Source organism: Bubalus bubalis, chromosome 9 (assembly GCF_019923935.1).
Source record: "Bubalus bubalis isolate 160015118507 breed Murrah chromosome 9, NDDB_SH_1, whole genome shotgun sequence".
Lineage (NCBI taxonomy): Eukaryota > Metazoa > Chordata > Mammalia > Artiodactyla > Bovidae > Bubalus > Bubalus bubalis.
The window spans coordinates 17,665,034-17,689,738 of NC_059165.1; the positions used below are offsets into that span (position 1 = coordinate 17,665,034).

Consider the following 24,705-nt stretch of genomic DNA (forward strand, 5'->3'; position numbering starts at 1 on the left):
TAGACTGTAGTGTCAAATGTTATTTTGTTTTAATATACATTTTTCCTAATATTAATATTTTGAATGAACAACATTTCATATGTTTATTGGCTGTTTGGGTTTCCTTTTCTGTTAATTTTGTGTTTGTATTCCTTTTTAAAAAATGTTTTTTTCTTTTTGATTTAGAAGTTCTTTATAATTATTTTTGGTTATATCTATTATAAAATATCTCATTTTATGGCTTATCTTTTCACTTTGTTAGTAATGTTTTGATGTATAGAAGTTTTACAATTTATTGTGTAACTTTTTTAGCCTTCCCTTTAATACTTGTACTTTTTTGGCTCTTGTTTAAGTAGGCTTTTCCTGTTTTGATGGCATGTGGCTAATTTCCTCCTTTTTCCTCTAATAGTGTTATAATTTTGCCTTCTAGATTTAGCTTTTTTAAACCCACCTAGGATTTATTTTATGAGACAGTGATCTAGTTTTTCCTCCATTTGTATAAATTAACTTCTCAGCATCATTTAAAAAGTAATTTCTCCTTTCCTCAGTGACTTGTCTTGCTAACTTTTTCATCTTCCAAATTGCCATCAGTGGGTGGATCTGTTTCTGGGTTCTCTATTTTGTGTGGTTAGGTTTGTTCATCTCTGTGCCAGTATCATGCCATCTAAATAACAAAACTTTTTAATATGACAGTGGATGGTGGGTAAGACTTGTTGATCTTCAGAATTGTGCTATTTTCAGTCTGTACTCTCATGTGTGGATTTATGGGGTTATTTTGTTAAGATCTGTTAACACCCTTCATGAGATTTCTATTGGAATTGAATTTATGGAGTAATTTAGTAAGAATAGACATTTTATGAAACTCAGTCTTTCCATCCACCAACATGGTGTATCTTTCCATTCATCTATGTTTCTTTTTATGCCTGACAATAAAGTTTTATGATTTCCTTTATAGAGGTCTAACTCAGATTTTGTAAGATATCTTCTTAAGTACATTATGATTTTGTTTCTATTGTGAATGAGATCTTTAATTACATTTCTACTTGATTGTTCTTTGTGTACAGGAATGCTGTTAATTTTTTGTATATTGATCTTATATCCAGTAACCTGTTGAACTGTATTATTAGTCTTGACAATTTTTAGATTCTCTTGGATCTTCTATATAATTATATTATCTGCAAATAATAACTGTTTAAGAAATCTTTAATAGGCTTTCTTGTATAAGGTTGAATAAAGCAAACATTTTCATCATGTTTCTGACTTCAAATATAAGTTTTACTATTAATATTAGATTAAGGAGACTTCTTTGTATTGTTAGCTTGCTAAGAGGTTCTCAACAAAAGGTAATATAGGCATGCTGATTTTTTTCATGTTGATCCTGCTGATCTTTTAAAAAGATCATATGATTTTTTTATTAATATGTTGATGTGACAATTATATTAATAGGTTTAAAAATTATATTTATTTGTAATTGAAGGATTATGGCTTTACAGTATTATGTTGGTTTCTACCAAATATCAACATGAATCAGCCATAGGTTTACCCATGTTATAAATAGATTTTTAAGTGTTAGTCTTTCCTTGAGTTCCTGGAATAAACTTGATCATGATAACCTAAATGGGCTTGCTTCTGCTGACTTCAAAAGTCCTAAATCTGCTGTTTGATCCTCAAAACAATGCCATCCTGCCCTGGGCTCAGATTCTCGGGTCGGGAAGATCTCCTGGAAAAGGAAATGGCAACCCATTCCAGTTTGCCTGGAGAATTCCATGGACAGAGGAGCCTGGTGGGCTCCACAGTCCATGGAATCGCAGAGAGTCGGACACAACTGAGCTACTTTTACTCACTCATACTCGCAGGTAGCTGATGTACACAGACACATAGTCTGCATTATTAAATTGATTAAATTTGCTAATACTTTATGTAGAATTTAAAAAATCTGGGTTAGTAAATGAGACTAGCCTATAGTTTTTTCTTTTACAGTTTTGTGTCTGACTCTTTGCAACCCCATGGACTATATAGCCCATCAGGCTCCTCTGTCCATGGGATTCTCCAGGCAAGAATACTGGAGTGGGTTGCCATTCCCTTCTCCAGGGAATGTTATACTAGCCTTATAAAATGAGCTGAATAGCTTTTTCTGTTTTTCTGTTCTCTAAAATGTCTTGTTTAAAATAAGTGTTACCTGTTTCTTTAAGATTTGATAGTACTTTCTATAAATAGCCTTGGGTTGATGCTTTCTTGTGGATAGATATTTGAGTGCTGATTTAATATTTTGATATTCATGAATATATTCCGGTTTTTGATATTCTTCTTGTGTCAAATTTAGGTTGCTTATATAGGCTATTCCAAAAGTCTTACTGTAATTTTAAATTTGAATAACTTCAAGAGTATAAATGCAACAGACTTGTACAATTACTTGGAAGTTTATTTAAATGTATTGTAAGTTTTATGGTTTTTTAATCATGAATAAACTTTTTTTTTTCCAGCCAGAGTTTTTAATCTTTAATCACAGGAACTGAAATAAAACATTAAAATTAAACTTTTATTATTACATTTCTTTACAGTTTTCCCCTTTTTTTTCGTATACAGTTTATTTGTTAATGAATTCAGTTTATTAATCTGTTAAATTTCCCACTGTGTTGGGGCTTTCAAAGACCACTCCTAGATTCAGTGACTCACTAGGAGGACTCAGGGGTTCAGCATATAGTTTTATTCATGGGTATTTATTATAGCAAAGGGATACAAAGTAATACCAGTAAAGGGAAAAGACAGATGGAGTGCAAAGTGTGGAGGAAACCAGGTACAAGTTTCTAAGAGTCTTCTAGTAGAGTGCCACAGGATGTGCTTAATTTTAACCCTCAGGAAAGAATTGTGACAACATGTGTGAAATACTTTAAAAAGAGGAGCTCGTTAGAGATTCAGTACCAGGGTTTTTATTGGAGGTTGACTATGTAGGTATCCTCTGCCTGGAATGTACCAAAATTTAAGACTCTGAGAAGGAGAGCAGGTGTTCACCATAAACCACATTGTACAAATAGTTTAAGCACATCGAGCACTCTTACCAGTTTGGGGAATGGCGGGAGCCCTACTGAAATCTTGAGTTCCCAGATACCAGCTAAGGTCCAACCTTGCAAACAGGTTTTTCTAAGGATAGGATTTTTGGGCGTGCTTTGTTAACTTTTTTCTGTACACCTACATTCAGGATTTTGATGACTGCATCCTCAGTTCAGTTCAGTCACTCAGTCGTGTCTGACTCTTTGCGACCCCATGAATCACAGCACGTCAGGCCTCCCTGTCCATCACTAACTCCTGGAGTTCACTCAAGCTCATGTGCATTGCATCGATGATGCCATCTAGCCAACTCATCCTCTGTCGTTCCCTTCTCCTCCCGCCCAGCATCAGGGTCTTTTCTAATGAGTCAACTCTTTGCATGAGGTAGCCAAAGTACTGGAGTTTCAGCTTTAGCATCATTCCTTCCAAAGAACACCCAGGACTGATCTCCTTTAGAATGGACTGGTTGGATCTCCTTGCAAGTCCAAGGGACTCTCAAGAGTCTTCTCCAACACCACAGTTCAAAAGCATCAATTCTTCGGTGCTCAGCTTTCTTCACAGTCCAACTCTCACATCCATACATGACCACAGGAGAAACCATAGTCTTGACTAGACGCACACAAGAGAAGACTCTACACATGGACATCACCAGATGGTCAACACCAAAATCTGATTGATTATAGTCTTTGCAGCCAAAGATGGAGAAGCTCTATACAGTAAACAAAACCAAGACTGGGAGCTGACTGTGGCTCAGATCATGAACTCTGTATTGCCAAATTCAGACTTAAATTGAAGAAAGTGGGGAAAACCACTAGACAATTCAGGTATGACCTAAATAAAATCCCTTATGATTATACAGTGGAAGTGAGAAACAGATTTAAGGGCCTAGATCTGTTAGATAGAGTGCCTGATGAACTATGAATGGAGGTTCATGACATTGTACAGGAGACAGGGATCAAAACCATCCCCATGGAAAAGAAATGCAAAAAAGCAAAATGGCTGTCTGAGGAGGTCTTACAAATAGCTGTGAAAAGAAGAGAAGTGAAAAGCAAAGGAGAAAAGGAAAGATATAAGCATCTGAATGCAGAGTTCCAAAGAATATCAAGGAGAGGTAAGAAAGCCTTCCTCAGCAGTCAATGCAAAGAAATAGAGGAAAACAACAGAATGGGAAAGACTAGAGATCTCTTCAAGAAAATTAGAGATACCAAGGGAACATTTCATGCAAAGTTGGGCTCGATAAAGGACAGAAATGGTATGGACCTAACAGAAGCAGAAGATACTCAGAAGAGGTGGCAAGAATACACAGAAAAACTGTACAAAAAAGATCTTCACGACCCAGATAATCACGATGGTATGATCACTCACCTAGAGCCAGACAGACTGCATCCTAGGTGTTGTTAAATATGTTATTCTGTCTCCTGTTTCTGTTAAACAGTAGTTAGATGTAAAGACTTAACTCAGGCTTGATTTTTTTTTTTTCTGGCAAGAGTAATTTCGTAGGTGGTGGTATATACTTTCTGTTACGTCATACAAGGAGGCATGTAACATCTGGTTGCTCTTTTTCTCATGCAATGGTAAGGTTAGATTGATGAGAAGTTTCAGCTATTGTCAGTCTGATCCATACCTTATACAATTTCCATTCCTCACCTTCCACCTACAGTTTGCCTAATGATTTTAGCACCCATTGATGCATCTGATTATGCCATTAAGAGCTGCAAAATCTAACTTCTTTTTTATTTATTAGCTGAAAAATTTCTATAAAGAACTTGTCCTCATCAACTATTCAGTTACTTTCAGGTATAGTTAATGAAGAAAAGATAGTAAAAATAATGCAGGATTCATTCCTTTTACTTAACTGATTTTCATAATAATAGATTGGTTCCCTCATGTCCTCTATTCTCCAAAAGGTTATAGAAGTTTTCATTTTTAAAAAATTTTTTGAGCACATGGATTTTCAACATATTTAGTATTTCAATACTTTTAAATAGTATCTTTTTCCTAAAATTGTTCTATCTTTTGCTATCTTTTCAAGTTAGCTATTGAATCCCTTTGTCAAAGCCTTTGACTATGTGGATCACAATAAACTGGAAAATTCTGAAAGAGATGGGAATACCAGACCACCTGATCTGCCTCTTGAGAAACCTGTATGCAGTTCAGGAAGCAACAGTTAGAACTGGACATGGAACAACAGACTGGTTCCAAATAGGAAAAGGAGTACATCAAGACTGTATATTGTCACCCTGCTTATTTAACTTATATGCAGAGTACGGCATGAGAAACGCTGGACTGGAAGAAGCATAAGCTGGAATCAAGGTTGCCGGGAGAAATATCAATAACCTCAGATATGCAGATGACACCACCCTTATGGCAGAAAGTGAAGAAGAACTAAAGAGCCTCTTGATGAAAGTGAAAGTGGAGAGTGAAAAAGTTGGCTTAAAGCTCAACATTCAGAAAACTAAGATCATGGCATCTGGTCCCATCACTTCATGTCAGATAGATGGGGAAACAGTGGAAACCGTGTCAAACTTTATTCTTTTGGGCTCCAAAATCACGGCAGATGGTGACTGCAGCCATGAAATTAAAAGACTCTTACTTCTTGGAAGGAAAGTTATGACCAACCTAGATAGCATATTCAAAAGCAGAGACATTACTCTGCCAACAAAGGTCCGTCTAGTCAAGGCTATGGTTTTTCCAGTGGTCATGTATGGATGTGAGAGTTGGACTGTGAAGAAAGCCGAGCGTCGAAGAATTGATGCTTTTGAACTGTGGTGTTGGAGAAGACTCTTGAGAGTCCTTTGGACTGCAAGGAGATCCAGCCAGTCCATCCTAAAGGAGATCAGTCCTGGGTGTTCATTAGAAGGACTCATGTTGAAGTTGAAACTCCAATATTTTGGCCACCTCATGCGAAGAGTTGACTCATTGGAAAAGACCCTGATGCTGGGAAAGATAGAAGGCAGGAGGAAAAGGGGACGACAGAGGATGAGATGGTTAGATGGCATCACCGACTCAATGGACATGAGTTTGGTAAACTCCAGGAGCTGGTGATGGACAGGGAGGCCTGGAGTGCTGCGGTTCATGGGGGTCACAAAGAGTCGGACACGACTGAGCGACTGAACTGAACTGAATGGGCTTCCTTGATGGGTCAGTGGTAAAGAATCTGCCTGTAATGCAGGAGACACAGGTTCGATTCCTGGTCAGAGAAGATCCCTTGGAGAAGGAAATGGAAACCTACTCCGGTGTTCCTGCCTGGCAAATCCCATGGACAGAGGAGCATGGTGGGCCATAGTCCATGGAGTCACAAGAATCAGACATGACCTAGCAACTAAACCACCACCACCATTGAGCCCTTTTACATAATATCATTAACCTTTACTTATCTTACTATTTTCTGGTATAGTAAGATATTTCAGGTTCATCTTGTGTGTTTCCTACCCTAGATCTGATATCAGCTGTTCTAAGTAAACGTAGTTCTTTTCGTGCAAAATGGTATTTAGAGATCACAATTTGGATGAAGGGGTGCTTGGTGTTCTGGGTTTGTCATTGTATCTAGGCCTTTTTAATGTAATATGAAGAGCTAGGCAAGGTGAATTTTTTTTTAGAGAAATATGTCTCATGAATTTATCCTGATATTTCTGCTCAAATTTGAGATTACAGGATTTTTACTTAGCTTCTTTTATTTTTGTTTGTTGACTCATATGCTGAAAACATTGGTTTCTTGTGATATTAATATAATTATTTGCTCTCTCTATGTTAATCAGTATAATAAGACCAATGCCATTAATAACATGGTTATTGAAATTGTTTAAAATTTCTTTGTAGTTCTTTTGGTCTTTGTTGTATCCTATTATAGCAACTCACTCCAGTGTTCTTGCCTGGGATTTCCCATGGACAGAGGAGCCTGATGGGCTACGGTCCATGGTGTTGCAAGAGTTGGACACGACTTAGCAACTAAACCACATTAAGGATTTATGATCAAATTACTCGGTTTTGAAACCACTTGAAATAATTGCTCTCTGTGTGTTTGAGCCTCATCAACTTGATACCTAGATTAGTTTGTTTCATTTTACTTGTATATTTTGGGAATCACTTTTAAAAATTCTTGATTCAATTTGGTTTATAATTAGATGTTAGATGTTTACATAGTTTCAAAGTCAAATATAGAAAATAAGATAAATTTGGAGAAGTCTAGCTTCTATTCTTCTCCCTTCCACTCTTTTTTCCTTTCCCACAGGCAAATCATTTAATCACCTGTGATCCCCGCCCCGTTTTTTTTTTTAAAGAAAAGAGAACCAAATGTGTGTTCTTTCTTAGATAAACATATACATACTCTTCACATGTTCAGAGCCCAGCTTTTTTAAAATTTAATAATATTCTTGGATGTCATACCATAATAGTATAGTATATGAAAATTCTTATTAGGCTCTATTTTTTTAATTTGGCATGGGATTACCATACCATGCATGTAATGCAAATTTGAACCCCAAACCTATCTTTAAGTTTTGTTCTCTCATAGGAAATTTTTTTCTTATTTTGAGCTTTTGGCAGAGAGTCAGCTTCCTTGCTGCTCTCCAAGGCTTGTGAGTAGAGATTATGTTTTTGTTTTTAATACCCCTTTTTATGGAGTGATCAATCTCTTATTATCTGAATTTTTTACTCAAGTATCTTAGTTCTTTTCCAATGTTCCTACTTGTGTGGGCCCCAAACTGTGTATTTTATCCTCCCTACATAAGGACCTTAAAGCCTCAGCTGCTGGCTCTTAGGCCCTATTTCTACTCTGTACTTCTTAAATTATCATGCTGTCAGCTTATATTCTTGTCACTCTGGCTTTGAGTTCTCTTTGTTTCTGGTGCCTGGATATTTCTAAAGTATGTATTTTTTGTTTGCTTGTTTGTATTTCATCCAGACCTTCTTTGTGTTTGGAACAGGAGTAATTCATATTTCATCTTGCCAGAAGTAGATCGACAACATTTATTTTCTGTCACCCATGTCTATCATCCCTTTCCTGTACTTAGCTGGCTGAAGGAACATACACATTCACACATGTGAAACAATTTTATAAACTATATCTTATAACTAAAATTATGACATTTCCTACCAAACCTTCTCTTTCTTTCACTTGAAAGTATTGATGTTCTGTTGTAGTTATTTTAAGGTATTTTTAGTACGTTCTCTTCCTTTTTCTCCTCTCTGCCTTGTTTATTTTTCTCTTTCTTTTAGTCAAAGAAAAATTTATGTAAGGAACCTAGGTCAACTAGTCTTATTGCTTCTTTCAAAATACCAAGAAATAAAGTCACAGGGCTTTTAGACAACAGCATTATGGTGAATATAAATTATTTTTAGTAAAATAGAAAACATTTGCCTAAGTATAATTTGTGGACTCTAGTACAGATTATTGGTTTAGGGTATTTCTTGAGTGTTTGAAAAAACTTTATCTAATGACATTTATTTCTGTTTTTACTTAAATTATCTTCTACTTGTGTCTTCCTGTTGCTTTCTTTTACACCTCTCATTAAAACTATATCTAGTGTTAGCATGTCACATAGAAGATCTTTTGTATTTAATACATTTGAACTGGATTTTTTACAGTATGTTTTTGCAAGTTAAAATATGGAGGCAGTATGAATATGCATTAAATAGTTTAGAAGTGTAAAGTCATAGTTAAATTTTCAGATTCCTCAAAGAAATCTGTAGCTTTCAGAATAATTCTCCTTTGAGGATGAGACATTTATTAGAATTTTGAGCAGAGGTAAGAACTTTGCCACCTGTGTTTCCCAGGTGATGCTAGTGGTAAAGAACTTGCCTGCAAATGCAGAAGACATAAGAGATGCTGTTTCAATCCCTGGGTTGGGAAGATCCCCTGGAGAAGAAAATGGCAACCCACTCCAGTATTCTTGCTTGGAAAATCCCATGGACAGAGGAACATGGTGGGCTACAGTCCATGCGATCGCAAAGAGTCAAACATGACTGAAGTGAATGAGCACAAAAATTTTGCAAAAGTATGAAAAAAATCGTTTCAACCATTTTCCAGTTTCTTTTCCATTGAAAGAATTTTTTTAAATTCAGTTAAAATTAACATACAATATTATATTAGTTTAAGGTGAATAGAATAGTGATTTGATACTTTTGTACATCATGAAATGATCATTGCAATAAGGCCAGTTACCAACAGTGACATATAAAGTTGTTATGGTATTATTGGGTAGATTCCCTATGTGTACATTACATCCTTATGACATTTATTTCATAGCTGGAAGCTTGTATTTAATAATCTCTTTCAATTTGTTTTCTATGTTTATATTTCTGTTTTGTTTATTTGTTTAGTTTTTCAGATTCCACATATAAGTGGTTATCTGTTTTGGTATCAGGATGATGCTGTTCTTATAAATTGAGTTTGGAAGCATTTTTCCCTTTGCAATTTTTTGGAATAATTTGAGGAAGGCAGATGTTAACTCTTCTTTAGATGTTTGGTAGAATTCATCTATGAAGCTATTTGGACCTCGACTTCTGTATTTTTGGAATTTTTTGATTATTAATTCAATTTTGTAGGACTTCCCAAGTGGTGCTGGTAGTAAAAAATCCACCCATCAGTGCAGTAGAGGTAAGAGATGCAGGTTCGATCCCTGAGTCTGGAAGACCCCTGGAGGAGGAAATGGCACCCCACTCCAGTATTCTTGCTAGGAGAATCTCATGGACAGAGGAGCCTGGTGGGCTGCTGTTCATGGGGTTGCAAAGAGTTGCACACGATTGAGCATCAGTTTTGTTAACAGTAATGAGCCTATTCAGATTTACTATTTGCTCATGATTCAGTTTTGAAAGATTATATCTTTGTAGGAATTTTCCCATATCTTCTAGGTTATCTAATTTCTTGGCATATAATTATTTATAGTATTCACTTTTGATCTTGTTTTTATGTGATTTCAGGTGCAAATTCTCCTCTTTCACTTCTGATTTTATTTATTTGGCTTTTTTTCCTGATGCATCTGGCTAAAGATTTGTCAATTTTGTTTGCCTTTCCGAAGACCCAACTATTACTTTCATTGATATTTTCTATTGATTTTTTAGTTTTTATTTCTACTCTGTTCTTTATAATTTTCTTCCTTCTACTAACTTTGGGCTTTGTTGTTTTTCTAGTTCCTTTAAATGTACATTTAGATTGTTTACTTCAGATTTTTCTTGTTTCCTGAGATAGAGCTATATCACCGTGAACTTGCCTGTTAGAACAGCTTTTGTGGCATCCCATAGATTTGGACTGTTGTGTTTCCATTTTTTTTGTCTCAAGGTATTTTTTGTTTTTTTAAGCTTCTCTTTGATTTGTTTGTTGAAATTGGTTGTTTACTATCATGTTATTCAGACTTCATGTGCTTGTGTTCTTTTTTTCCAGTTTTCTTCCCGAGATTAATTTCTAGTTTCATTCTGTATGGTCAGAAAAGATGCTTGATATGGTTTCAGTCTTCTTAAGTTTATTGAGACTTATGTTTTGGCCTAACATGTGATCCGTCCCGGAGAAAGTTCCATGTGCACTTGAACAGAGTGTACATCTGCCGCTTTTGGATGGAATGGGGATACTAAAGCTCCCTAGAATTATAGTATTGCTGTGCATTTCTTCCTTTATTTCTGTTTACATTTGCTTTACATATTTAGGTGCTCCTATGTTAGGGTGCTGTGTTTTCAAATGTTATATCCTTCTGCTGGATTGAATTCTTGGTCATTGTGTGATATCTTCCCTTCTCTTTTGTTACAGTCTTTGTTTCAAAGTTCATTTAGCCTAATACGAGTATGGATGCATAGCTTTCCTTTGCTCCCATTGCATAGAATAACTTTTCCACCCTTTCACTTTTAGTCTATGTCTGTTTTTATATTTGAGCTGAGTCTCTTGCAGGCAGCATAAAGATGACTCTTGTTTTTTATCCATTCAACTACCCTGTGTCTTTTGATTAGGGCATTTAGTCCATTTATACTCAATTATCGATAAGGATGTACTTATTGCCATTTTGTTAATTGTTTTCTGATTTTTTTTTTTTAACAGTTCTTCTCTGTTCCTGTCTTTTTCTCTCTTCTTCCCTTGTGGTTCAGTGGATTCCTTTAGTGTTTTGTTTGTATTCTTTTCTCTTTATTTTTTGTATATCCATTGTTGATTTTTGGTTTGTGTTTACCGTGTTGTTCATGTATACTGACCTGTATAAATATCCATCTGTTTTCAGTTGATAGGCACTTACGTTCAAAGACATTCTAAAAGTCCTACATTTTTTAACCACTCCACCCATTTTATGTTTCTGATACCAAGTTTTACATCTTTTAAAAAATTTTGTCTATCCCTTAACTGCCACAACATTGTACCATAGTTGATGGGACTACTTTCCTCTTTTGTCCTTTTTTTGCTAGCTTTTTAAATGGCAGATCAACTTGCCTTTGCTATATACTTGCCTTTACCAGTGAGATTTTTTCCCCATATATTCTTATTTATACTTATAGCCTTTTCTGCTTAAAGATGACCCTTTATCATTTTCTGTAAGTCCAAGTTAGTGGTGTTGAACTCCTTTAGTTTTTGTTTGTCTGGGAAACTCTTTATCTCTCTTTCAATTTTAAATGATAAACTTGCCAGGTGGAGTATTCTACGTTATAAGTTTTTTCCTATCAGCAATTTAAGTATATCCTGCCATTCCCTTCTGGTCTGTAAAGTTTCTGCTGAAAAATCATCTGGTAGTCTTCCCTTGTGTGTGATTAGTTATTTTTCTCTTGCTACCTTTTAGATACTCTCTTTAACTTTTGCCATTTTAATTGTACGTCTTGGTGTGGGTCTCTTTAGGTTCATCTTGTTTGGGACTGTGTGCTTTCTATGATCAGATAGATATCTGTATCCTTCGCTGGGTTAGGGAGGTTTTCAGCCATTATTGCTTCAGGCAAGTTTTTTTTTTTTTTTTTTTTTGTCTCTTTCTTTTTTCTCCTTCTAAGACACTTATAATGCAAATATCTGCATACTTGATGTTATCTCAGAGGTAGGTTCCTTAAACTATCCTCATTTAAAAAATTTCTTTTGCTGTTCTGATTGGGTGATTTCCACTCCTCTGTCTTCCAGATTATTCATTCTTCTGTGTTGTCTAATCTGCTGTTTATTCCCTCTAGTGTATTTTTTATTTCAATTATTGTATTCTTTAGTTCTGACTGATTCTTTCTTATATTGTCTAAGTTATTGTTGAAATTCTCTTCTCCTGAGTTCAGTGGGCATCCTTATAACAGTTTCTTTGACTTCTTTATCAGGTAAATTACTTATCTCCATTTCTTTAGCATTTTTCCCCCATCAGGTTTTGTTATTTTGTTTGAAACAAACAAACAAAAGTTTGTTTGAAACTTTGTTTCTCTGAGTTAGGTGAAACAGCTTCTTCTCCTGGTCTTGAAGGAGTGGCCCTGTCTGGCAATACCCCTTGTGTAGAATAGACTAGAACTTGATGGCTTTGGCAGGCTTGCTGGAGCAAGAGTGGCCAAGGGCAGGCCCTGGGGAGCACTGCCTCTGAAGCTGATTTGCCAGGGCAGCTGGGGCTGGAGCAGGCTTGCTACTGCTGCTAAGTCACTTCAGTCGTGTCCGACTCTGTGCGACCCCAGAGACGGCAGCCCACCAGGCTCCCCCGTCCCTGGGATTCTCCAGGCAAGAATACTGGAGTGGGTTGCCATTTCCTTCTCCAATGCATGAAAGTGAAAAGTGAAAGTGAAGTCACTAAGTCGTATCCAACTCCTAGTGACCCCATGGACTGCATGCAGCCCACCAGGCTCCTCCGTCCATGGGATTTTCCAGGCAAGAGTACTGGAGTGGGGTGCCATTACCTTCTCCGCAGGCTTAGGTTGGGGTTATTCCTTGGGGAGTGCTGTGCCCAAGATCATATTGGTAGGGCAGTTGGGTCTGAAGTGTACCCTGGCTAGGGCCAGTTTCTAGGCCAAAGTTTTCTTGGTGCAGCTGGAGCCTGGAGCAGGTGTGGGCACGCGAGTCCTAGGGAAACTAAATGATGGCTCTCACTGATCCTTTGGTCTCAGAGAGAGCTCCAGCGGTTCTCTTTCCATTTTGCAGCAGCTCTAGGATTAGTCAATGAATTTCTTCCTGTGCACTCTGAGTGCCCTTTAAAACTGCTATTTTTTTCACTGTCTCCCAGGGTGTGTGCTTCTGTGCTTAGGGCCCTAAGTAATTACCCTCCCTTCTGCAAATTGCTGTGTCAGGAATGGGGTTCCCATGGATCCTGTGTTTCTGTCTTTCCTGCTCGTTTCTATGTGGTCCTTCTACGTGCAGTAGTCGTTCAGTCAGCCTATAGTCTTTTCCAGGAGGAATTGCTCTATTTGTGGGTATGGATTTGATGTTCCATGGGAGGTGAACTTAGGGTCTTCCTTAAACATCATCTTGTACCTCTTCAATCTCATTTTTGAGTTTCTTAAGTGATATAAGTAGTAGTAATTTTATTGCTACTTATTTTTGTTAGCTTTTTTCTTGTAACTGTTACACACAACATTTTAACCTGAGAGAAAAACAATGGAAGAAATACAATTAAATCTTTCTTTAGACTACTTAAAGTGACTGTGTAACCAGAAAGGGTTAATTTTGAATTTACACTGGATTTGCTTCTGTGACTTTAACCCTTTTTGTTATTATAAGCATACATAAGGGCCTAAGGGAGATAACCTGACCCCACCCACCTGTGAAGGACTGTGACATTCTTGAGTCCTTTGTGTGGCAAATAAAGCCCAGGGCCCCAGAAATTCACATTTGGGGAGGTAGAAATCACATAAACTTGTGACATCTTTGTGGATATGGCAGGAGATACTCCATTTTACACCACCCATGAAATAACTGTAAGGAAGTGAAACAAACACATCCCCCTATCTGAGGCTTGCCATTCTAGGAGATAATTTTGCAGAAATTAAATAGTCTTTTTACTTTGTTTCCTCACTTCCCCCCATTTCAAGTCCTTAAAATAATCTGACATCCAGGCCCTGACAAGATGGTTATTTTGAGGCACTAGCCTGCCATTTTCTTGGTCAGTGGGCTCCCTTTCTAGTTCCAACACTTCATCTAGGATTTACTGACTTATCTTGCAGTGAGCAGAGCAAGCTTGAACTCAGTAACAACTCTAATGTACCCTAAAAGATATTAATACTATTAATACTATGGTTTTCTTTTGTGTTATAAGGCTTATTTTTAAAGAAATTTTGAAGCATAATATTCAGTTATTGAATTTAGAAAGATGGTAACAATAACCCTGTGTACGAGACAGCAAAAGAGACACTGATGTATAGAACAGTCTTATGGACTCTGTGGGAGAGGGAGAGGGTGGGAAGATTTGGGAGAATGGCATTGAAACATGTAAAATATCATGTATGAAATGAGTTGCCAGTCCAGGTTCGATGCACGATACTGGATGCTTGGGGCTGGTGCACTCTGGGACGACCCAGAGGGATGGAATGGGGAGGGAGGAGGGAGGAGGGTTCAGGATGGGGAACACATGTATACCTGTGGCGGATTCATTTTGATATTTGGCAAATCTAATACAGTTATGTTAAGTTTAAAAATAAAATAAAATTAAAAAAAAAAAAAATAAAAGACTACTTAGAAAATCCAGTGTGAAAATGGTGTAATGCTATTTAAACTTGTGTGCTGATCAGCAAAGTTAAAAATGAAATGTTTTCTAATTGACCCTTAATTGAGGTCATTGGAGGTTTACTGATGTCAGTAAATCTCTAACTGACATTTACTGGCATATTTATGAAGACATGAGGAATGTGAGAAACTTGGTGAGAATCTTAATATTGACTTTTTTCATACTTCAGGCTATGACATTCACCGTCACTTTCTTTATATATTCATCTGTGTCATCTGTGTCATCGATGTCATCTGTGTCAAAGTTATATCAACTTTTATGAATATGTATTACATTAATTTTACTTGAAATTAGTGTATACATTTAAAAATGAATTTAGGTGGAGACAATGAAACACGTTAATTAATAAGGAAAAATGGAGTTCAACAAAGTAACAACCCAGATCCTGTGGTTGTCACTATTCCACAGTGATATGCAGTTAAGAGAAAAAACTAAATGTTTCTTCTGATTGAATATGGAAAAGCCAATCTTTTATCCACATGTTTAAACCAGAAGCACGTCTTTTTTCAAAACCTGTAAACCAACTAGTTGAAAGATTGACTGCTGAGTGAAGAGAACACAACCTTATATTTGGTTTCAGGTAGCTGGAGTTTTAATCACAGTTCTGGTGATGAGGGGAACGGAAAGGTTTGCCTTTCACACAGCAACTTTAACAAACATAGCATAATATCTCCAGTGCTATCCTAGTAATTTCCTGCTTTTCAGTCTTCTTCATGCACATTCTACACATTGCATTAATAGAAACTCTATCAAGAAAATTGGGCTTCGAGTTATTTGACATTTATCACAGTCTACAGGAATGACTAGATAAAGCAGCTACTAATCACAGGAGCAGTGTAGAAGAATTATATCTTTTAAAAGATACTAAATGTATTACAAAAATTTAAGTGCTACATCTTGGAAGTCTCATCATTTAGGCAGAGTATTCAGAGTCATTGAGTTTCTTCTCATGTAGTTTTCTTTGTATGTAAGCTGCCTTATTGAGAATTGGCACCATTTAATGCAGGTATGTATACCCATGGTAAAAAGGAAGCTAACTATAGCAAACAGTAACCTTTGTACCTGCATATAAGGTATCTTTCTTTTGCTGGTAAGGAAGAGACAGTCATCTTTTTTTCATATACCCATAGATTTTGACTCCTTTAGAGGGATCAGAAGTAGTTGAAAAGTTGTTATGCTTTGAGATACCAAAGATGAATATTCAATTAACAAGAACAACAAGAGAAAAATAACACAAAAGTCATGATATGTAAATTAAGACTGCCTGGGAACAAGTATTTAAATGGCAAAGCTAGAAAGACATTAAAAACACCTTATGTTTTTTTGTTTTCAACCCATGAACAAATAAATGTAGAAAACATGTTTATCGGTTTAGCAGGACAAACAGTTTCCATAATGCATATATTGAAAGAGAATGTCTATTTCAGAATACTCACGATAAAGAGATACAGTAAAAAGAGAAGGGAATAATAGCAGAATTACTTGAATAAAAGCAGTTCTGACAAAGTTGAGGGTGGGGTTTCTCCTGTAAGCTTCAAGCCATGATATGCCCCCAGCTCTGATTTCTTGAGTAGATGCCATATGAAAAAAATTTCCCTTGGATTGGAGAATTCATAGGTTGGGCTTACTAGCATCATTAACATCACAGCAGTTTATTTTCCTCACAGACAAGCCTGCTTGATCAAAGTAAGACATAAATTGTTAGAATGCTTTGATAATTATTTATATAAAGACAAAGATAATATGTGGGTTTTGTTTTTATTTCATATTACTGACTAGAGGAATTCTATTTGTTCACTTTGATTTTATTAACTTTCAAGGATACCTAGTAATATTTGAAAAATTGATATTTAGTCTTAGAGAAATAATTCATTCATTTTTTCCTTCTAATTATTCAGCGTGGGGATATTGAATTTCTTCTTCATATTGTAGTCTTCAGATCATAGTCATGATGTAAATTTAGCAATGATACTGTCTATCTTCTACAACAGTTTTGAGAAATATATACTGTATTTAATTTCTAGTATCCAAAAAACACTCTTCCTGATTTTAAAGTTGTAAAATAAATTTAGAGAACCTGAGGAGAACTTTCCAAAATAATTTATAACTAGTTGAGTGCTTTGAAATGAATTTATTTCCCTTAAAAATTAGATGGCCAATAATAGCCATATTTGTATACACAAATATGCCTTATTTTACAAATTTACATAGTTATATATTATAAGATTACAAATGATGGGAATAAATTGTTTTTTCCAAATAGAAGACAAAAGTACATATTATCTTAGGATTCCTAACTTACTTCTATTACCTGGACTTGACTAAAAGCCTAGTTTCTCCTTCCTGTCTTTTCGTGAAAAGCATATAAATATTTACATTTCATTTAGGAAACTGTGTACTTTTAAGGGTCATCAGTTCAGTTCAGTTCAGTCGCTCAGTCGTTTCCGACTCTTTGCGACCCCATGAACTGTAGCACGCCAGGCCTGCCTGTCCATCACCAACTCCCAGAGTTCACTCAAACTCACGTCCATCGAGTTGATGATGCCATCCAGCCATCTCATCCTCTGTCGTCCACTGTTTCCACTGTTTCCCCATTTATTTGCCCATCGTTTTCTGAATGTTGAGCTTTAAGCCAACTTTTTCACTCTCCACTTTCACTTTCATCAAGAGGCTTTCTAGTTCCTCTTCACTTTCTGCCATAAGGGTGGTGTCATCTGCATATCTGAGGTTAGTGATATTTCTTCCGGCAATCTTGATTCCAGCTTGTGCTTCCTCCAGCCCAGCATTTCTAATGATGTACTCTGCATATAAGTTAAATAAGCAGGGTGACAATATACAGCCTTGATGTACTCCTTTTCCTATTTGGAACCAGTCTGTTGTTCTATGTCCAGTTCTAACTGTTGCTTCTTGACCTGCATACAGGTTTATCTTACTTAAAATTTTCAGTCCAGGTTCGATGCATGATACTGGATGCTTGGGGCTGGTGCACTGGGACGACCCAGAGGGATGGTATGGGGAGGGATGGGGGGAGGAGGGTTCAGGATGGGAAACACATGTATACCTGTGGCGGATTCATTTTGATGTTTGGCGAAACTAATAATTATGTAAAGTTTAAAAATAAAGTAAAATTAAAAAAAAAAGAAAAAAAATTTTTTCAAGAGATTGTTATGCTATGTGCATTTTCCCCATGTACTTCATCTTATTTTTTTACTTTAAAATAATTGTAGTTTATAACTAGATTTGGATGTATAATTGTACTTTTTCTTAATGGGAAAAGACAAAAATCAAGTATTAGAGATGAGATTAAAGCAGAATTAAAGAAAGAGCTAAAATACTGAAAAGAAAAGCCACATACATGAAATTCTCTGGAGATTATAGTTTAAATCTGTGTAAGTACAGTATGACTATTTGAACAGTGTGTGGTGTTTGAAAGGATCAAAGAAAACACCCACACACCTTAAAAGCAGTTATTTAAGTAGACCGTACAACATGTGACCTTTTGTGTCTGCCTTCTTTCACTTAGGATAATGGTTTTGAAATTCATCATGGTTGTAGCAGGTACCCTTTCTATGTCTGAATACTCGGACACACACACATACATACACATAAGGCTCAATGCACACACATACATACACAATACTTACATTTCTCAATCTGTTTATACATTTATCCACTGATGGGCATTTGGGCTTTTCTATATTTTGGCTGTTATGAATACTACTACTATAAACATTCATGCTCAAGTTTCTATATGGACATATGTTTTCATTTCTATTAGGTATGTACCTAGAAGCTGAGTCATATGGTAATTGTGTGTTTAACTTTTTAAGGAACAGCAAATGTTTTTTCCACTGCAGCTATGCTATTTTACATGGTCACTAGTAATATTCAAGGTTTCATTGTATTTTTCTACATTCTTGTCAATACTTGTTAGTTTTTAGTTTTTGATCGAAGTTGTCCTAGAGGGAATGAAGTGCTTGTTGAGTATTTATATGTCTTCTTTAGAAAAATGTCTATTCAAGTCTTTCACCAATTTTGAAATTTGGACTACTGTTGTTTGTTGAGTTGTAAGAGTTCTTTACATATTCTGGATATTAATCCTCTATCAGATATGTGATTTGCCATTTTTTTCCTCCATTCCTTCACATCGTTGGTAACGTTCTTTAATGTACAAAAATATTTTAATTTTTATGAAGTATAATTTGTCTATTTTTTATTGCTCATGCTTTTGGTGTCAAATCTAAGAATTCATTGCCAAGTCTGAGGTTATGAAGATTACCCTTGTGTTCTCTTCTGATAGCTTTACAGTTTTGGCTCTTAGCTTTAGTTCATTAATTTACTTTTATTAATTTTTGTATAAGAAGTAAGGTGTGGGTGCATCATCATTATTTGTATGTGGTTATCTATTTTTCCTTGCACCATTTAGTGAATAGATAGTTTTTCCCTGTTGAATGGTCCTGTCAAAAGTCAGTTGGCTATGGTTGAGTTGGTTTATTTCTGGACTTTCAATTCTATTCTTTTGGTCTCTGTATCTGTGTTTATGCTGATACTACAGTCTTTTGGTCACTGTAGCTTTGTATTAAGTAGTAAATTTTGAAATTGGAAAGTGTGAGTCCTCCAACTGTGTTTCTCTTTCTCAGTATTGTTTTGGATATTTGAGGTTCCTTGCAGTTTCATATAAATTTAAGGAACTGTAGTTCACTTTGTGGAATATTGTCATCCTAACAGTGTTAAGTCTTCCCATTCATGAACATGGTATATATTTCCATTTGTTTAGGTCTTCTTTAATTTTTTTCAGCAATATTTTGTAATACTTAAAGTATAAGTCTTTCACTTTCTTGGTTAAGTTTATTTCTCAGTATCTTGTTCTTATAAATGATATTGTAGAATGAATTGTTTTCTTAATTTCCTTTTCGGATTACTCATTGTGCTGTATAGAAAGCAAACTGACCTATGTATGTTGATCTTGTATCCTGCAACTTTACTGAATTCATTTATTAGCTCTGATGGTTTTTTTGTGGCTTCTAGGGGATTTTGTATATATAGAATCATGTCATTTGCAAACACAGTTTTACTTCTTCCTATTTCTAAAAGACATTATCAATTTGGATGCATTTTCTTTCTTTTTCTTGACTAAATGCTCTGACTAGAACTTATAGTAAAATGTTGAATTCAGTTCAGTTCAGTCACTCAGTCATGTCCGACTCTCTGTGACCCCACGAATCGCAGCACGCCAGGCCTCCCTGTCCATCATCAACTCCCGGAGTTCACTGAGACTCATGTGCATCAAGTCAGTGATGCCATCCAGCCATCTCATCCTTTGCCGTCCCCTTCTCCTCCTGCCCCCAATCCCTCCCAGCATCAGAGTCTTTTCCAATGAGTCAACTCTTCGCATGAGGTGGCCAAAGTACTGGAGTTTCAGCTTTAGCATCATTCCTTCCAAAGAACACCCAGGGCTGATCTCCTTCAGAATGGACTGGTTGGATCTCCTTGCAGTCCAAGGGACTCTCAAGAGTCTTCTCCAACACCACAGTTCAAAAGCATCAATTCTTCGGTGCTCAGCTTTCTTCACAGTCCAACTCTCACATCCATACATGACCACAGGAAAAACCATAGCCTTGACTAGACAAACCTTTGTTGGCAAAGTAATGTCTCTGCTTTTGAATATGCTATCTAGGTTGGTCATAACTTTCCCTCCAAGGAATAAGTGTCTTTTAATTTCATGGCTGCAGTCACCATCTGCCGTGATTTTGGAGCCCCCCAAAATAAAGTCTGACACTGTTTCCACTGTTTCCCCATTTATTTACCATGAAGTGATGGGACCGGATGCCGTGATCTTCATTTTCTGAATGTTGAGCTTTAAGCCAACTTTTTCACTCTCCTCTTTCACTTTCATCAAGAGGCTTTCTAGTTCCTCTTCACTTTCTGCCATAAGGGTGGTGTCATCTGCATATCTGAGGTTATTGATATTTCTCCTGGCAATCTTGATTCCAGCTTGTGCTTCTTCCAGTCCTGTAGAAGTGGTTAAAGTGACATTTCTGTCATATTCCTGATCTTAAGGAAATGCTTTCCTTCTTTTACTATTGAGTATGACTGTGAATTCCTTATAAATTCTCCTTATTATGTTAGGGAAGTTCCCTTCTATCCTAGTTTGTAGGTCTTTTTATCGTGAGAGGGTGTAGAATTTTGTCAAGTGTTCCATTTGTGTGTTTTGAGATGATAATGTCATTTTTTCCCCTTTCACTGTCTCAATAGGGTTTGTTTTACATTTATTAATTTTCAGAAGTTCAACCTCGATGGAATTCCTGACCTAAATCCCATTTGGTGATGGTGTATAGTTTTCTTTAATGTGCTTTTGGATTTGGTTTGCTAGTGTTTTGTTAAGGAATTTTGTGTGTTTATTCATAAGACATATTTATCTGTGGTTTTCTTATGATATCTTTGGTATTAGTTACTATTATCTTTGGTATTACTGACCTCATAAAGTGTTCTAGCTTTGTCAGTTTTTTGGAAGAGTTTGAGAAGGAATCATGTTAATTCTTCTTTAAATATTTGATAGAACCCACCACTGAAGTCATATGGTCCTGACTTTTCTTTTTGGGGAGATTTTTATTAACCGATTTAATCTCTTCTCTTGTTATAAGTCTGTTAAGGTTTTTTACTCTTGGGACTTACTTCCCTTGTGGTCCAGCGGTTAAGACTCTGTACTCCCAATGCAGCAGGCATGGGTTCCATCCCTGATCAGGGAACTAAGATCCTGTATGCCATATGGTGAGGAAAAAAAGACTTTCTTCTCTTTTGATAACTTGCATTTTCCAAGGAATTTGTCCATTTCATCTAGATTGTCTAACATGTTGGTATAAAACTGTTCACAGTATTTTCTTATAATCCTTTTGATTTCTGTGAGGTTAGTAGTAGTTATTTGCATCTTCTTTCTTTTTTTCTTAATCTTGTTAAAGGTTTGTAATTTTTGTTGATTTTTTTTTTCAAAGAAACAAGCTTTGGTTTCATTGATTCTCTCTATTGCTTTTCTCTATTTTGTTTCTCTGTGCTGTAATCCCTAATATTTCTTTCTAATAGCTTTGTGTTTAGTTTCTGCTTCTTTTCTAGTTCCTTAGAGTGTGTAGTTGGGTTGTTTATTTGAAATCTTTTTTTTTAGAGGAGGTGTTTATAGCTACAAACTTCCTCAGAGCAGTGGTTGTGCTGTATCCTCTAAGTTTTTGGTGTATTGTGTTTTTATAGCAAAGTATTTTCTAATTTCCTTAGTGATTTCTTCCCTGATCTTATATTGCTTAAGAGTGTTATTTAGAGTTTTCCAGTTTTTCTTTTGTTGTTGATATCTAGCTTTGTTCCGTTGTGGTTGGTTCCATTGTAATCACTCATTGTATGATTTTGGGTATTTTGAAGTTTGAGAATTCTTTTATGACCTAACATATGGTCTATTCTAGAGAATGTTCTACATGCAGGTGAGAATATATGTTTTGCCATTGTTAGGTGGCATGTTCTATGTTGGTTTGTCAGATGTAGTTGATTTATAATGTTATTCAAGTCTTTTACTATGATTTTCTGTCTACATGTCCTCTGCATTATTGAAAGTGGGCTTTTGAAGTTTCTCACTATTATTGGAGACTACTTCTTCCTTCAGTTATGTCACTGCTTGCTTCATACATTTTGAGGCTGTATTGTTTGATATATATATATATATACATATATATATATATATATATATATATATATATATATATATAAAATTGTTATATCTTCTAAAGGCAGTGGCACCCCACTCCAGTACTCTTGCCTGGAAAATCCCATGGACGGAGGAGCCTGGTAGGCTGCAGTCCATGGGGTCACTAAGAGTCAGATACGACTGAGCGACTTCATTTTCACTTTTCACTTTCATGCATTGGAGAAGGAAATGGCAACCCACTCCAGTGTTCCTGCCTGGAGAATCCCAGGGACAGCGGGGCCTGGTGGGCTGCCGTCTATGGGGTTGCACAGAGTCGGACACGACTGAAGCGACTTAGCAGCAGCAGCAGCAGCAGTGCATTGATCCTTCACTATAAAATGTCTTTCTTTGTCTCTTGCAACAGTTTTGTATGTAAAATCAATTTTGTCTGATATTAATAAAGGTAGCCAGATTTCCTTTTGGTTACTGTTTATAAAAATGAATTTTGTCTGATATAGGTAGCCAGGCTTCCTTTTGGTTACTGTTTTTGCATGGAGTTTCTTTTTCCATACCATGACTCTTAACCTGTCTGTGTCTTTGGGTCTCAAATGTGTCTCTTAAAAGCTGCATATAGCTGTATTATGTTTTTTTAAAAAATATTCTGCCAATATCTGTCTTTTAATTGACAAGTTTAACTCATTCACCTTTAAAGTAATTACTGATAATGAAGGATTTATATCTGCAATTGTGCTATTTGTTTTTTGTATTATTTTTTGTTGTTCCTCAGCTTCTCTAATACTGACTTATTTTGTGTTTGATTGATTTTTTTTCTGTATATCATTTCCCTTTCCATTTCTTTTTACATATATTTTTAGGTATTAGTGGTTACCATGGGAATTACAGTTAACATCCTAAATTTATAAAACTCTAGTTTGAAATGATACCAAGTTAGCTTCAGTAGCATACGTTGACTCTACTCCTAACTGGCTCCATCTTCTCCTTTATGTTATTACTGTCATAGATTATGTCTTTCTGCATTGTATGTCCATCAATATAGATTTATGATTATTGTTTTATACATTTGTTTATTAAATTAAATAGGAAATAAAAAAGAGAAGTTACGTAGCAAAAATATAGCATTATTAGGTTTTATATTTATCTGTGTAGTTACCTTTACCATTGTTCTTTATCTCTTTGTGTAGCTTTAAGTTACTGTCTAATATCCTTTTATTTCAACCTGAAGGACTCCCTTTAGCATGTCTCATAGAGCAGATAACTAGTAATGAATTCCCCTATCTTCCATTTAGCTAAGAATGTCATAATTTCTTCTTTATATTTGAAGGGTTGTTTTGCTGAATGCAGAATTCCTGGTTGACATGTTTTTCCTTTCAATCTTTAAATATATTGTTCTACTGCCATTTGGTCTCCATGATTTTTGATGAGAAATACACTGTTAATCTTTTTGAGAAGCCATTTGAGAAGCCATTAACGTGATCAATCACTTTTCTCCTGCTGCTTTCAAGTTTCTCTCCATCTTTGTCTTTTAGCAGTTTGATAATAATATATCACAATGTGGATTTCTTTGAGTTTGTCCTGCTTAGAGTTTGTTGAGGTTCTTGTGCTCAGTCGCTTCAGTTGTGTCTGACTCTTTGTAACCCCATGCACTGTAGCCCGGCAGTCTCCTCTGTCCATGGGATTCTCCTGGCAAGGATACTGAAGTGGGTTGCCATTCTCTTCTCCAGTTGAGGTTCTTGGATGTGTGTATTTATGTATTTCATAAAGTTTAGGAAGTTTTTGGATAGTATTTCAAATATTTTTTTTCTGCCTTTTTTCCTTTCTGTTCTCCTTCTGGGACTCTCATAATATATATGTTGATATGTTTGATGGCATCCCATAAGTCTCTGAAGGCTTTTTCCTTTTTTTCTTTCTACTCCTCATACTGGGCAGTTAACAGTTGCCCTATCTTCAAATTTGAAGACTCCTTCTTGAATCTGTTGTTGAATGTGTCTTGTGAATATTTAAATTTTACCTGTAATACTTTTCAATTACCAAATTTCTACTTTGATTTTTAAAAATAATTTAATTTCTTTTAATTCTTTGTCCATGATTTTTTTTAGCTCTTTTAGCATATTTAAAGCAGTAACTTTCAAGTCTTAGTCTTGTAAGTTAATGCCTGGGCTTCCTCAGCATGGTCTCCATCAATTTCTTTCTTACTTTTTATGTCCTGTGAATGAGTGATGCATTCCTACTACTTGTTTGTGTGTTTTGTAATTATCTTGTTGAGATCTGGACATTTTGAATATTTTAATTCTGAAAATCTGGTTCTCCTACTACACCAAAGACTATTATTATATGATGAAGTCTGCAGTTGTT

The 24,705-nt window shown here is 35.8% G+C and overlaps 1 non-coding gene across 2 annotated transcripts in view; it reads left to right on the plus strand.

Moving 5' to 3' along the window:
• The window catches only part of LOC102404636, a 130,806-nt gene that overhangs the window by 54,359 nt on the left and 51,742 nt on the right, over positions 1-24,705 (plus strand). The window lies entirely within an intron of this gene.